We start from the raw sequence: 16,325 nt of genomic DNA on the forward strand, positions 1-16,325 counted from the left end.
TGTTTTCCTAAAGGTTTTACTTTCACATGTAAGTCTGTGATCTATTTCGAGTTAATATTTTTTTTTTTTTGAGACGGAGTCTCAGGCTGTCGCCAAGGCTTGACTGCAGTGGCACGATCTCAGCTCACTGCAACCTCCACCTCCCGGGTTCAAGCAATTCTCCTGCCTCGGCCTCCTGAGTAGCTGGGATTACAGGCACACACCACCGTCGAGTTAATTTTTGTATAAGATGTGAGACTTAGGGGTGTGTGTGTGTGTGTATGCACACATGAGTACACCTAGGTTATCTCTAGAATCATGAGTTCATTTGTTGAAAGGTTACACTTTCCTCCACTGAATTGTTTTTATACCTTTGCCAAAAACAGTTGGGCATATTTGTGTGGGTCTGCTTCTAGGTTCCCTGTTCTATTTCAGTGCTCCATGTATCTGTCTCCACCAATATCACCCTGTTTTGATTACTACAGCTAAATAGTAATCCTTAACATTGGTAGAGTAATTTCTCTCCTTGATCCTTCTTTTTCTTTTCCTTTCTTCTTCTTTTTTTTAAGACAGAGTTTCACTCTTGTTGCCCAGGCTGGAATGCAGTGGCATGATCTCAGCCCATTGCAACCTCTGCCTCCCGGGTTCAAGCAATTCTCCTTCCTCAGTCTCCCAAGTAGCCCAGCTTATTCCTCTTTTTCAAAACTGTTATAGCTATTCTAGGTCCTTCACATTTCAATATAAATTTTAGGATAACCTTATAATATTCTTGCTGGCATTTTATAGGAATTGCATTAACCCTATTGATAATTTGGGAGAGCTGACATTTTTAGTATGTTGATTCTTCCAGTCACAAATACACTGGATTTATGAATCCAGTATACCTCTGCATTTATTTAGGTATTCTTTGATTTAGTTAATCAACATTTTAAAATTTTCAGCACACAGATCCTCTACATGTTCTGTTACATTTCTACCCATTTCATTTTCTTTAGAGCAATTGTAAATGGTATTGTTCTTTAGATTTTGGTTTCCACATGTTCGTTGTTAGTATACGGAAATGTGACTGATTTTGTATGTTGATCTTGTATCCTGCAAACTTGTTGTACTACTTATTAATCCTAGAATTTTCATTGTGGATTTCCTGTGATTTTCTATAATAGGTCACCTGTGAATAGGGACAGTTTTATTTCTTTGTATCCAATATGTATGCCTTTTATTTCCTTTCCTGGCATTTTTGTACTAGCATAATATTCCAGTACTGTGTTGAATAAGAGTGGTGACAGCAGATATCCCTGTCCTGTCTCCTGTCCTGGGGGAAAGCATTCAGATTTTAACACTCAGTATGATGTTAGCTATAGGTCTTTTATAGATTCTCTTCATTAAATTAAGGAATTTGTGTCATCTTTTAAAAGTGTTATAGTAACATAGTAGCTTTTCTCACTTTCTGATATTTATACTTAGATAATTTACTGGAGTTAGGTTATTTTTGTAATCGAGAAACAGAGAAATCTTTTTCATTTTCATTATAATTCTGTTTGGTACCTGTGCAGGTATTTCTGTTTGACAGATAAACTTTTTTAAAACAGAGACTCCAAGAGATAAAATGTCTTGCCCAAATTTACATATAAAGCAACATTGTTTGACTAGGTCCTAGGACATGAGTTCAATTACATTTATTGTAAAGCTAATACTGATAATATGATTGAAACTTTATGTGCCACACACTATAGCTGCTTTAGATGTTGTGTTATTTAATGCTCATAACATAGCTATGCTATGACCATAGAGATTTGCTCAGTCCCTGTTACGGACTGCATGTTTGTCTCCTCCCAAAATTCCTAAGTTGAAGCCCTAATCCCTAATGCGATGGCATAATATTACGATGAGGCAGATATCACTATTATCTATGTTCTACAAATGATTATACCAAGCCTTAGAGAGGCTGTATAAGTTGACGAAGGTTACGCTGCTAGGAAGTGATAGCAAGTGATTTGGACCTAGATACAGATCTTGCTCTTGACAACCACCCAGTGTCAACTCCTGTGCCAGGTTCTGGGGCTACAAGATGAGTAAGACTCAGTTCCATCCCTTAAGGAGCACACAGTCCATCAGGGGAAACAGATCTGCATATTCATAGCTTGATTCCAGAAGCATCAGCAGCCCTCGGTGGTCAGACGCTTTGCCAATATAGAGGCACTCAGTAATATTTGTTGACTGAATGGCTAAGTGGAAGGAAAGAAGGGAGGCAGAAAGGAACCCATTGTTCTGGTTTCTTGGACAGATCTAATGCTTGTCATACCTTATGTAGAAGATAATTCTTTCTAGCAGAAAGTAGAAAGAGTTCCTTAAACCTAATAATCTACCTGCCTGTAGTTATCCTGATCGGTTTGCACAATTGCGCCAGGCAATAATGACTAAAAACTCTTAAATATAAAGAAAGAGAGTGTCATATCATGGAATATCAAAACAGAAAAGATGGCAGAAACTGATCATCCAGAAAGAACAGCAAACTGTTCACCCACAGCTCCATGAATTAGTCAAGCTCAGTTACAGCTGCTGCCCAGGGAAGCTGTGACTTCAATGTTCCCAAAACTTCCACCACCTCACAAACCTCCAACACCAAGCCCACCTTCCCTTCTTCCCGCAGGGCAGAGACTCTGGGAGATGTTGTGGAGGGATGCTCTCCCCTCCTCATTATGACCGTCTTCTCTCCTGGCTCCTCATACCCCTCCATTTACTCCTCTTCCTGTTTTTCCATTCTGCGATGCTATTACCACTGGTATTTACTCAGTCCCTGCTATGAAGTGCACGTCTATGTCTTCCAAAAAAATCATATATTGAAGCCCAAACCCTTATAATGTGATGGTATTAGGAAGTGGGGCCTTTGGGGGTGATTAGATTTAGATGAGGTTGTGAAAGTGGGGCCCCTGTGGTGAGATTAGTGCCCTTACAAAGGAGTTAAGGGGATCAGAGCACTCTGTCTCTGCCACATGAACACATAGCAAGAAGTTGGGTGTCTGCTGACAAGGAAGAGAGCCCTCACCAGGAACCAAATCAGCTGGGAGCTTGGTTTTGGAATTCCTAGCCTCCAAAACTGTAAGAAATGGATGGTAAGCAACCCAGGTTATGGTAGTTTGTTATAGAAGTCCAAGCTGACTAAGACAGTCCCAAAGGGGAGAAAGAGAAATATGAGTTAATAACATTGATTCAGTATAAATTACACAAGTTCTATTCTAAGCACTTTACATATTTTTCAATGTTGTCATTCAACAGCCTTATGAGTTATTATCACACCTTCCGCTCCACCCCGAACACACAGACACACACATATGCCCCTTGATTCAGGCCTTCCACTTCTCACCTGGATTACTCCAATTGTCTTCCTAATGGTTTCCTTGCTTCCATTTCTTAACCCCCTGCAATTCATTCTCCACCCTGCATCCAGGAGGGTCTTGATAAAAGATAAACTGTCTGACCATGGCTTTTACATACTGAAAATTTTTTCATTGGCTTTTCATGGACTTTAAGAGAAGGTACATGGCCAGGCACTGTGGCTCACACCAGTAATGCCAGCACTTTGGGAGGCCAAGGCAGGCGGATCACCTGAGGTCAGGAGTTTGAGACCAACCTGCCCAACATGGCAAAACCCCATATCTACTAAAAATACAAAAAATTAGCCAGGCATGGTGGCAGGCACCTATAATCCCAGATACTTGGGAGGCTGAGGCAGGAGAATTGCTTAGGCAGAAGTTGCAGTGAGCTGAGATCACACCCCTGCACTCCAGCCTGGGTGACAAGAGCAAAACACCTTAAAAAAAAGAGAGAGAGAGAAGCTACATGGCCCATCAGATAGACAGGGCCATCATAGTCTAGCGTCTTCCCCCCTTTTCAGCCTCCTGTTTCCCCAGCTTCACACACCCTCAGGAAACATCTCAGGCCTCCATAGCTTTGTTCAGGCTATTCCCTGTGCCTGAAATAACCTTCCAAACCTCATGCCCATTCTTCACTCCTTAGCCCTGTCACCTCTCCACCACCCTTCTCTCCAGGGAAGTCAAGGAACCCTAATTTAAGGTCTCCTCTGAGCTCTCAGAACATCCTCTGCAGGCTTCCACTTATTCTTCTGGGCTGTAAACACACCTTAGTCTGTGTGCAAGCATTTGTGTTTCTGTCTCCCCCTCTAATCTATTAAGAAAGGGTAAAAGACTGTCTTAATCATCTCAGATCCTTATCACCTAATGTAACAGCTGCCATACATAGCTGTACATTATCAATAAGTATTTGCAGAATAGAATGAAAAAGAGAACAGCACAACCAGTCTGATTTTTCTTTTCACAGACAATCTGATTTTTCATTGGCCAAAGTCTCTGACTTTTCTGAGTAAATAAATGTGAAGCCTGCATGTTCCAGATACTTAGTTATCACAAATGAATGGTGACACCAAGGTCTCTTGCCTGTTACATCCTGATATAAAACCAATCTGGCAAAAAGCAGCCAGGGTCCACTTTTCTTTCATTTGGGATGGAGTTTTGCTCTTGTTGCCCAGGCTGGAGTGCAATGACATGATCTTGGCTCACCACAACCTCCACCTCTCAGGTTCAAGCAATTCTCCTGTCTCCTGCCTCAGCCTCCTGAGTAGCTGGGATCACAGGGATGCACCACCACACCCAGTTAATTTTGTATTTTAGTAGAGATGGAGTGTCATCATGTTGGTCAGTCTGGTCTCGAATTCCCAACCTCAGGTGATCCACCTGCCTCAGCCTTTCAAAGTGCTGGGATTATGGGAATGAGCCATTGTGCCCGGCCCCCACATTTAAAAGTCATGATCAGGCCAGGCCCAGGGCCTAAAGCTTGTAATCCCAGTACTTTGGGAGGTCAAGGCAGGAAGATGGCTTGAGGCCAGGAGTTCAAGACCAACCTGGGAAACATAATGAGACCCTGTCTCTACAAAAAATTTAAAAATTAGCTAGACGCAGTGGCACATGCCTGTAGTCCCAGTTACTCAGCAAGCTGAGGTGGGAGGACTGCTTAAGCCTGGGAGGTTGGGAATGCAGTAAGCCATGATTGTGCCACTGCTCTTCAGCCTGAGTGACAGAGTAAGACACTGTCTCAAATAAATAAATAAGAATTTATGGTTCATAGTCCATTGAAAATGTTGGTTGGGCAGCCTGGGGGGATCTGCAGAACTGAGCAACCTCCTTTTACAAATCAGTGTACAGAGAACCCACTAGCTAAACCAAAGAGGAACAACTTTATAAGAACAGACAACTGTTTATCTGCACAAAAGAAAATCTTCCTACCAGTAGTAACGCTATTAACATCTTAGCAGCTTTTCCATTATGAATCTGACATTTCCTCCTTCTTCAAATCCTAGTTGGAGTGCTTGTGATTTTTTGAAATGTGACAATAAAGCCATCAACACACAATAAAAGCTATGCACTATCTATAATCAGGGGTCTCTAGAGTATATTTTATGTTAAAGAAAATATTGAATTACTAGACCTTCCCTTTTAAATCCCCTAAAGCCTTCAGCTTTAGAATAAAAGACTGAAACTCTTCTCTGGATCTTAATTTTTATGCGGCTTCTTATTACTTTTTTATCTCTTCTAAAACTCTAAATCCCTTCAACATAGTTTCAGCCCCTTCCACAGCTGAACTGGCAGCAGGCTGATCTTTTTATTGGTGGGTAATGGATTTAGTTTGATTGCTGACACGGGAACAATGAGAGGATAAACAATTCCATTTGTGGCCATGAAATTCCCCATCTGTTGAGTGCATTCAGGACTGCAGAGCGCTGGGCAGAGACAAATGAATGAGTCCGCCACGCCTGATGTTAATGACATCCGTCATACAAGCTAAACGTGTGGCTTCATAAATCAAGAGCTAATAGCAACTCTGGTTGCTTATGTCATTAACAAGCCATCCATTTAAATACATAAGAGTTTGCCATAACATTCATCCTAGAGACCTGACTTGCAATTCTGATCTCACCAAAAAACCACTAGTAAAAGAAGCCAAAAAAGCATTCTTCTAAGAAAAAAAAAAAAAAAAAAAACTCTTTCAGATGTACACTCAAATATTTACAGATGTGATCACATGATGTCTGGAATTGGTTACAAAAATAAAATGGGATGGGGGGAGTGGGTGAAAGATAGATGAAAAAGCTTGGTTAGTGTGTAGGGTAGGGTACATGAGCAAGGTGCTCAGAGTCATCACAGCGAGGAACCATGTTGCTTCTGAACATCCTGCTCACCCGTAAACCAGGGACTGGAAAAACACACTACGCAAAAAACTCGCATCAAAATGAGGACTGAGGCCAGGCGCGATGGCTCACGCCTGTAATTCCAGCAGTTTGAGAGGCTGAGGCAGGCAGATCACTTGAGGTCAGGAGTTCAAGACCAGCCTGGCCAACATGGAGAAACTCCCATTTCTACTAAAAATACAAAAATTAGGCAGGCATGGTGGCACATGCCTGCAGTCCCAGCCACTCAGGAGGCTGAGGCAGGAGAATCACTTGAACCCAAGAGGCGGAGGTTGCAGTGAGCCAAGATGGCGCCACTGCACTCCAGCCTGGAGGACAGAGTGAGACTCTATCTTAAAAAAAAAAAAAAAAATCAGGACTGAGGTTCTAGCAGGGGAGTGCAGCTACTCGTATACCCTTGACCTAAGACCAGTCCTCCTCTATCGGGGCTGGTCGTCCTCTTCGACCGAGTGCACAGCTTTGGGAGGGACGCACATGGAGTGGTGAAGGAGGAAAGGGACACCCGCATAGCCAGCCAGATCAGCCGAATCAACCCTGGCGATCAATGGGGTGACAGATATCACAGCCAGATCGCCCTCACATCCAAAAAATCAGGACTGAAATGCAACATTAATGTGGGTGATTTACCTCAAAAATAGCAGTTGTATGATGGCTATGATGGAGAGCATGATTATCCCAATTTAGATGAAGATAAAGAGTAGTTGATGAGTTAGATAACAAAATGAGAGAAGGTAGATTATTTATATAGGTAAATTATTGTTTATTACCATGTTGGTGACTTCTTCCCTGAACACTGGTTTCATATATTACAGTTTTTGTGCTGAGAACAGATACCAATGTATTGTGTGAAAGACTTGAAGCAAGAGGTTATAGTGAGATGAAACTAACAGACTATATTCAGTGTAAGATTTTTCAAGTTATTTATTAATAAGTCACAGCACCCTGCAAGGAAGAAATTGTGCATCGACTGCCCAGCAATAAACCATAAGACCTAGAAAATAATATAGATCAGATCGTGAAATGGATTGAGCAATGAACCAAAGATTTTAACTCTTGACTTATGAGACTAGCTACTTTACAAGCACTCTTGTTGATCTCTCTCTGCTGACATCATAGAAATTGCTCAAAAATAAGTAACACTTTATTAAAATCATGTTGCAGAACTAACCAGTGGAGTATAAAGGTGGTCCTGCCTACTCAGGAGGCTGAGGTGAAAGGATTGCTTAAGCCCAGGAGGGGGAGGTTGCAGGGAGCCAAGATCACACCACTGCACTCCAGCCTGGATGACAGAGTGAGATCCCATCTCATAAATAAATAAATAAATAAATCTAAAGACAAAATATTTTTTTTTAAGTTTGGCCATGAGTTGGTAATTGTTAAAGTTCAGTAATAGGTAACTGAGGGTTCATTGTACTGTATTCTCCACTTTCCACTTTTGTCTGTGTTCACAATTATTCACAATGAAAAGTAAAACATAAAAGATAAACATTCAAAGATAACTGGAAAATGGGAACTTCTTTTTTTTGAGACAGGGGCTCACTCTGTCACCCAGGCAGATCTCAGTTCAATGCAGCCTTGACCTCCTGGGCTCAAGCAATCCTCCCACGTCAGCCTCTTGAGTAGCTGGGACTACCTACAGGTGCCCGCCACCACACCAGGCTAATTTTTTATTTTTTGTAGAAACAGGGTTTTGCCATGTAGCCCAGGCTGGTCTTGAACTCCTAGGCCTAAGCAATCCACCCATCTTGGCCTCTCAAAGTGCTGGGATTACAGGCGTGAGCTATTGTGTCCAGCCTATTGTTTGGTGTAAACATTTTTGCCTAATTTTATCTTTCTTTTTCCAAAGAAAGTGAAAAAAATGCATATATAACAGTTCAAACATTTAACAAGGCAAAGAAGCCATCACTGCCAAATGGGATTGCAGCATATTCCAGAGGGAGAAGATTAGGCAGCTCCTCCTGCAGCTTTCTAGGGACCTACTCAGGCACATGGTCCAAGCCCTAAGGCCAGGAGATCAGTGTGTTTGGGAAGCCTAGAAAGACCCCAACCTCTCTCTCTCTTTTTATTTTCCACTGCATGGATTATGAGCTGTTACCATTGATTCCGCATTTTGTGACTTGTTTTTACGGATGCCCTTCAAAGGTGTTTAATTTATGGGCTGCTGTCAAAGAAACGGAAAATGCAAGAACAATGGGAACAGAGAACAACAGAAGGGAAGTGATAACGCATTGTGCGTGGGCCTGTTCAGTGTGTTTCTCTTGGGTAAATCCTCTTCATGCCACCCAGGGCACCTTGTTTCAGGTTCAGCTAATAAAGACATACCTAGAACTTTCTATTGATATTGTTGGAAGTCCTGAAAGGAAGAAAGAAAAAAATCTGTGCCCCTGTGAGCCCACCTCTCACCCTTCAAATTACATACAAATAGAGTATTGTTATAATTTCCTTGAGATAAAGATCCCTGAACACCTACTCTGTGCCCAACACTGTTCTGGGCATGGGGTTCCTATGCTGAATAGAGCACATGGCCTTTTGTGGGGCAGGTAGACAAAGTAGACAAGCAGCCACTACCCAGTGTGAGGGCACCAATAGAGAGCGGGCCCTGCAACTTTGGGAATCTCCCAGTGGAGGTGATGCTGGAACTCAGAATGCTGAGTTCGAAGGCCAAGAGCCAATGGAGAGATGTGGCAGGTTGAAGAACCTACCGTGCTGTCTGATGTGGTAGCCTCTAGCCACAGGTGACTCTTGCGCTCTTGAAATGTGACTTATCCAAGTTGAAATTTGCTGTAAGTGTAAAACACACACCAGAATTTCAAGACTAAGCATGAAAAAGAGTCAACTATCTCCTTAATGATTTTTCATATTCATTACATGTTAACATGATAATATGTCGGCTATATTCTGTTAAATGAAATACATTATTAGACTGGGCATGCTGGCTCAGGCCTATAATTCTAGCACTTTGGGAGGCTGAGGCAGGCAGATCACTTGAGGCCAGTAGTTCAAGACCAGCCTGGCCAACATGGCGAAACCCCATCTCTACTAAAAACACAAAAATTAGCTGGACATGGTTACTCATGCCTGTAATCCCAGCTACTTGGGAGGCTGAGGCATGAGAATCCCTTGAACCTGGGAGGCAGAGGCTGCAGTGAACCAAGTTCATGCCACTGCACCCCAGCCTGGTGACAGAGCAAAAGTTTGTCTCAAAAAAAAAGAAATACATCATTAAATTTCACCCATTTCTTTTAACTTTTAATGTGTGAATACAATACCACTTTAAGTTAGATATGTATGGCTTGGCATGGTAGCTCACGCCTGCAATCCTACCACTTTGGGAAATGAAGGCTGGAGGATGCCTTGAGTCCAGGAGTTCAAAATCAGCCTGGGCAACATAGCAAGACCCCCATTTCTACAAAAAATAAAAAACTTAGTCTGGCATGGTGCACATGCCTGTGGTTCTAGCTACTCAGGAGGCTGAGGCGGGAGAATCCCTTGAGCCCAGGAGTTCAAGGCTGCAGTGAGCTGTAATCATGCCACTGCACTCAGCCTGGATGACAGAGCAAGACTTACCTTAAAAATAAGAAGAAGAAGAAAAAGAAGTTAGATGTGTGTCTGGGACTGTATTTCTATGGAATATGCCTCTCTGGAGGTTCAACATGAGCTAGGAAAGAGTAAAGGTTGCAAGCGAACTTGAAGGAGCTAGAGGCTGTGCTGGCCCCCCGAGTCAGCAGAAAAGGGACAAGAGTCACTTAGCATCCCCACTTGACTACCTAGGGACTGTCTCAAACTCCCTCGGTACAAAACTGAGCGCCTGATCTACAATGGATGCTGTAGTCACTACCCAAATTCTCTGAGACCAAGGTGCCCTTCCCTCCAGCTGTTGAGGGTGTTGGTGACTGACAGCCCAGCCCAACTCAGCCCCCCTCCAGAGCTTGACTTCCACCGAGGAGAACCACTTTGCCAGAGGTCTAACCCTTCCCAGAACCACTTCCAGCCAGTGACAGTCAGTTAGAAGGTCAAGCATGAGTCCTGGCTGACTTGCCCCATTGGAGTAACTCTGAAGGGCCTGCCCAACTTCAGGGCTCCCCCGTGGGGTTGGCTGAGTCCCCTGTTGGGACCAAGTAGCTACCCAGAGACTTCCTCCATCACAGCCTTCTTGCTCTGCTTCTCTCTCAGGTGTTGATCATGAGAGCCTTGGCCAGCAAACCTCCCGCATGCTCATTTCATCTGGGTCTGCTTCCTGTCAACTTAACCTGCACATGATCTTCCTCCCAAATCTCTTCCTCTTTCCATTTTCTGCTGGTGACATCTTTACTCCTGTCTTTCTCTCACAGCCATAGCTTAGTATGGGTCAGAAATCCTCTTAGTTCTATCTTCAAATTATATCCAGAATTTGACCAGTTTTCAGGGCCCTCTGCCATTGCCCTGATGTATGCCTCCATCCTCTCTCACCTAGGGTGTTCTGATGGCCCCCAGTCCCAGCTACTCTCCCTACTTCAGCCTTGCTGCCCTTGAGTCCCTTTCAACAGAGTAATCAGAACAGAGGTCTGGACTCAGGTCATGTTGCAGCTCGCCCGAAGCTAAGTCACTCAGAGCAATGACTAAATCCTTGCTAACCCAGCGTGCCTGGCCTGGGGTAATCCTAGTTTATTTCTGTTGTCCTAGCATAATTTTAACAGTGACCACTTAGCCCCATTTGGATTACAAATTATATGGTCACCCTACCTCCTGCTACCTTCTGGAGATCACCTCCTACTACCCGCTCCCCTTCACTCACTCCATTTCAGTGACTGCAGAATAGTCCTCAAAGAGATAGAAAAATCCCTGCCTGCAGGCATTTGCACCTGCTATTCCCTCACCTGAGATACTCCTCTCCAAGATGTCTGCAGCTCCCTCACTCCAAGATCGCCTTGTTAATGAGGTTTTTTTTTCTCCTGGCCACCTCATTTAAAAGTTCAAGTATCCATGCCAACCCTTCATATCCTCTCTTCCTAGCTTTATTTTTTCTCCTTTTTTTTTTAACCTATCACTCTCTAGTATGCTTTATATTTTACTTACTTTTCTTGTTTATCACCTATCTTCCTCAAGATAAAAGCCAGGGAAGCTGCTACACATCCTAAAATGCACAGGACAGACCTCACAGCAAAGAATTATCTGGGCACAGTGGCGCACTATTCCTGAAGTGTGATCTGCCCACCTCAACTTTGGAAGGCCAAGCTGGGCAGATCACACTTCAGCCCATGAGTTCGAGACCAGCCGGGAAAAAATGATGAAATTCCATCTCTACAAAAAATACAAAAATTAACCAGTGAGCCATGATTGTGCCACTGCACTCCAGCCTGGGTGACAGAGTGGGACCCTGTCTCAAAAAATAAAATTAAAATAAATTGTTTAAAGAATTATTTGCCCCAAATGCTGATCGTGCTGCAATTGAGAAATCCTGCCTTAGACCAATCACTAAGCCTTTCCTAGACTCAGTTTTCCCATCTGTAAAATAGTAATACTACTACTGGGCCTAGTGATAGGACTGTGAAAATTAAATAAAATCGTGATGAAAGGCTCATAGCATAGTGCTTGGTACTAAGTGCTATTTTTGTTTTAAGGATTACTAGGCTCAGACAGTGTCTGATTGTCTCAGTCATTGCAGAGCCTAACAGGTAAGTTTTTATTCTGCTCCTTCTCAAGCCCCGGCCACATCTTCTAACACATGAGCATCGTTGGTGGCAGAAGAATGAGGCAGGGTCATTACCAGAGCCAGAAAACGCACTGCAATAGGCTTGCCTGATTTAGCAAATAAAAATGCAGGATGCTGACTGGGCACAGTGGCTCACACCTGTGATCCCAGTACAAAAATTAGTGGGGCATGGTGGTGCGTGCCTGTAATCCCAGTTACTCAGGAGGCTGAGGCTGGAAAATCGCTTGAACCCGGGAGTCAGAGGTTGTAGTGACCCAAGATTGTGTCACTTTACTGCAGTCTAGCAACAGAGTAAGACTCCATCTCTGAGAAAAAAAAAATACAGGATGATCAGTTAGATTTGAATCTCTGTTAACAAAAAGGTAATTTTTAGTACAAATATGACTCATGTAATATTTGGGACATACTTATAATTTTTAAAACCTATTTTTTAATTTATTATAAAGTCAAATTTAACTGGATATTCTGTATTTTTTCTGACAACCTGACAAGCCAAGCACCTGCCCTCTTATTAAAGGAGTCATCTTCACAGACAAAGAACATCACTTTGCATAGTTAAAGACTGAAACCACCTCTCTTTCCCTCAGAGGAACTGAAAGGAGAATGTTATACCTACAAAATTACAAATATATCTCCAATTTTACAATATAAGCCACTGAAGATTACACAGCAGAGACTTCTCAAAGGCCCACAGGCTTGTGCCCCACTAATCTGCCAAGATTGGCACTCTGGGATGGTGGAGAGCCCAGGTTTTGGAGTCGGGACTGACCTGGGTTAGAGAATCGCTTTCATAAAACCACGGCAGGCCCACCTGGCAGGGTTGTTGTAGGGCTCGTGTATAAAGTGCTTTGTACATAGTAAGTGTTTGACAGTAGCATCGTCAGCATCGTGTCTGGGTTGGACCCATGTGAGGTGATGGATGAACGCTGTACAGCACGAGCTAGGAGCCCAGACATAGGCCTTTAATCAAGTGGCGAGCTGCCACCCTTCTGCTCAGCCACTGAATCAGCACCCTATGGGTGCTTTTAAAGCCACATACTTCTGGGAACAACTCCAATATTTTGGAATGAGAAAGAATGAGGCTGGGACACAGGCTTGCAAGGTTGGGACACATGGTTATCAAGATGCTCCATTCACCAGTGGTGAGGATGAGCATCCCCTAAAGAGCTTGTTCAAACAGACACTGGGCTTTGTCCCACAGTTCCTGATGGCAGATTAGCCTCAGCCATCCACCCCTCTGCAAGTTCCCAGGTGATGCTGACGCCGCTCTCTGGGGACAATGTGAGAATCACTGTGCTACATTCCTATCTCTCAACCCCAGCTTTTTTTTTTTTTTTTTTTTTTTTGAGACAGAGTCTTGCTCTGTTGCCCAGGCTAGGGTACAGTACAGAGTCTTGCTCTGTTGCCCAGGCTGGAGGACAGTACAGTCTTGCTCTGTTTCCCAGGCTGGAGTACGGTACAGAGTCTTGCTCTGTTGCCCAGGCTGGAGTACAGTACAGTCTTGCTCTGTTTCCCAGGCTGGAGTACGATACAGAGTCTTGCTCTGTTTCCCAGGCTGGAGTACGGTACAGAGTCTTGCTCTGTTGCCCAGGCTGGAGTACAGTACAGTCTTGCTCTGTTTCCCAGGCTGGAGTACGGTACAGAGTCTTGCTCTGTTTCCCAGGCTGGAGTACAGTACAGAGTCTTGCTCTGTTGCCCAGGCTGGAGTACGGTACAGTCTTGCTCTGTTGCCCAGGCTGGAGTACGGTACAGTCTTGCTCTGCTGCCCAGACTCGAGTGCTGTGGTGTGATTACAGCTCCCTGCAGCCTCAACCTCCCACAACCCTAGCATATTTTAACCACAAGAGGTGTTTTTAAATACCTGTGCCTGGGCCCTGGGTAATTAGATTTAAATAGTCTAGGGGAGGACCTGAGCTGCTCATAATTCTAGTGCATTCTGGTGGGGAACTTCTGCTCTAACTTCACAGTGTGCCCAGGACCAGCCACACTCCAACCCAGACCTTCAGAACCAGAATCTGCATTTTAACAAGCTCCCCTGGTGATTCGTACCCATGCTAGATCTGAGCACTGCTTAGGTTTCAGTCTAAATGTAACTTCCTCAGACAGGGCTTTTTTTTTCTTAGTCTCACTCAGTCGCCCAGATGAGAGTGCAGTGGCACAATCACGGCTCACTGCAACCTTCACCTCTCAGGTTTAAAAGATTCTCATGCATCCGCCTCCCGAGTAGCTGGGAACACAGGCACATACCAAGCTAATTTTCATATTTTTAGTAGAGACAGGGTTTAACCACATTGTCCAGGCTGGTCTCAAACTCCTGACCTCAAGTGATCCACCTGCCTCGCCGTCCCAAAGTGCTGGGAATACAGGCATGAGAAACCGCACCCGGCCCAGACAGGGCTTCTTCCGGTGCCTTCGGTGGGCTCGATCTCCAGAGTTCTCAGGTTGGAGAGGGAAACACAGTCACTCGCTGGTCAAGCAAGTGGCAAGCATTTTACAGAGAATCCCGGAAATAAAGTCTCCCACTGTGGCCAGGCATGGTGGCTCATACCTGTAATCCCAGCACTTTGGGAGGCCAAGGTGGGAGGATCACTTGAGGCCAGGAGTTCAAGCCCAGCCTAGGTAACATAGCAGGACCCTGTTTCCACCAAAAAAAAAAAAACACTTTTTTTTTTTGGCGTGTGCCTGTGGTACCAGCTACTCAGGAGGCTGAGGCCAGAGAATCACTTGTGCACGGGAGTTCCAGGCTGTAGTGATCAAACTACTGTACTACAGCCTGGGCAACAGAACAAGATCTGTCTCTGAAAATAAAAAAACAATTAAAAAAAAAAAAGTCTTCCATTGACATCAATTGACTGCCCTTTCAGTAAATGTAGAAGGCAAATGTAATAACAGCAGTAAGTGAGCACCAGTGTGCAGTCAGCACAACCCTCAGCAGTGAGTTCCCTGGACCTGGGAAAAGAGGAACTTAGACCAGAACAGAGCAGACAGGCTTAGCATCATCCTGGACAGGAGCGGCTACCAGCACTCACAGGTGTGGCATGTACATACTGCTGCATATGGGTTACACCATTTGCCTTCCAAAAGGAGGCCTCAGCCATCCTCCCCTCCATGAATTGCAAGGTACCTGGGCTAGGAGGACCTTAATTGTCTAATATGATCAAGATTCTGGGCTCAGAGCACAAAAGCCAAACAAGATCATTTCAGCAAAAAATTAAGACTGATAATATCAAATATTGCCAAGAGTGTGGGAAATAAGTTCCTCATAACTTATTACTAAAAGTGTCAACAGACGAAGAATTTTTGGAAGCCAATTTGGGAAAGAAAAGAAAACCCTCAAAATTTAAGACATGCATATGTTATGACCTGCACTCCTGCAGCTAGTAATATGACCCATAAAAATATTAGAAGACATTTATAAAAATACATCACAAGGATGTACTTTGCTGCATTGTGTCTAATTTTAAATAATGGAAGTAAGCGATGGATCAATCAAGAAGACTAGATAAATTTCTGTAACACAGTGATCTCCTATATATCTGCTAAAATAAGGAGAACTATAAATGTCCGCACACGTATGTGTGCATAGTGTGACTCCATTTCTATTGCTTAAAAACCTCATACATGAATATGTAAATATATGTGTGACTAAGCATGAAAATATCTGCAAATATACCCTCCAATTTGTAAACAATTATTGCTTTTAGGAAGTGATACTAGATTGGGGGAAGTGGGTTTCACTTTTTCTGTATACCCCTCTGTAATTTTTGAGTTTCAATGTGTACTATTTTTACTTTAAAAAAAAAACATTTCAAACAGGTAAAAATAATTTCCTGGGAACTGTTTCTCTTTTACTTTTTTTTTTAAATAGGTTCTCATTCTGTCACTGAGGCTAGAGTGTAGTGGCGCAATCACCTTATGCTCTGTCTCAATCCCCACTGCAGCCTCGACCTCCCAGGCTCAAGCAATCCTCCCACCTCAGCCTCCCAAGTAGCTGGGACCATAGGCACGTGCCACCATGCTCAGCTAAGTGTTATATTTTAAGTACAGACAAAATTTTGTGATGTTTCCCAGGCTGGTTTTGAACTCCTGGGTTCAAGTGATCCACCCACCTCAGCCTCCCAAAGTGTTGGGATTACAGGTGTGAGCCGCTGCCCCACCCCACCCCACCCCCACTTCCCCGCCAAGAACTGTTTCTCTCTTGGCATGCTTCTTCACATTAACCATTTACTTAAGTGTTTCAGGCTCAATAACTGTGATTGATTAAAATTGGGCTTTCTTAGCTAACACCTAATCCAGTCTGAATCCCTTGAGATTAAGTCTAGGTAATCCTGATTGGCTTTTGGGTTTCCCTGAGTGTTTTTAATTTCAATCTAGCATCATGTCCTTGAAACG

Source organism: Callithrix jacchus, chromosome 16, assembly GCF_049354715.1.
Source record: "Callithrix jacchus isolate 240 chromosome 16, calJac240_pri, whole genome shotgun sequence".
Taxonomy (NCBI): domain Eukaryota; kingdom Metazoa; phylum Chordata; class Mammalia; order Primates; family Cebidae; genus Callithrix; species Callithrix jacchus.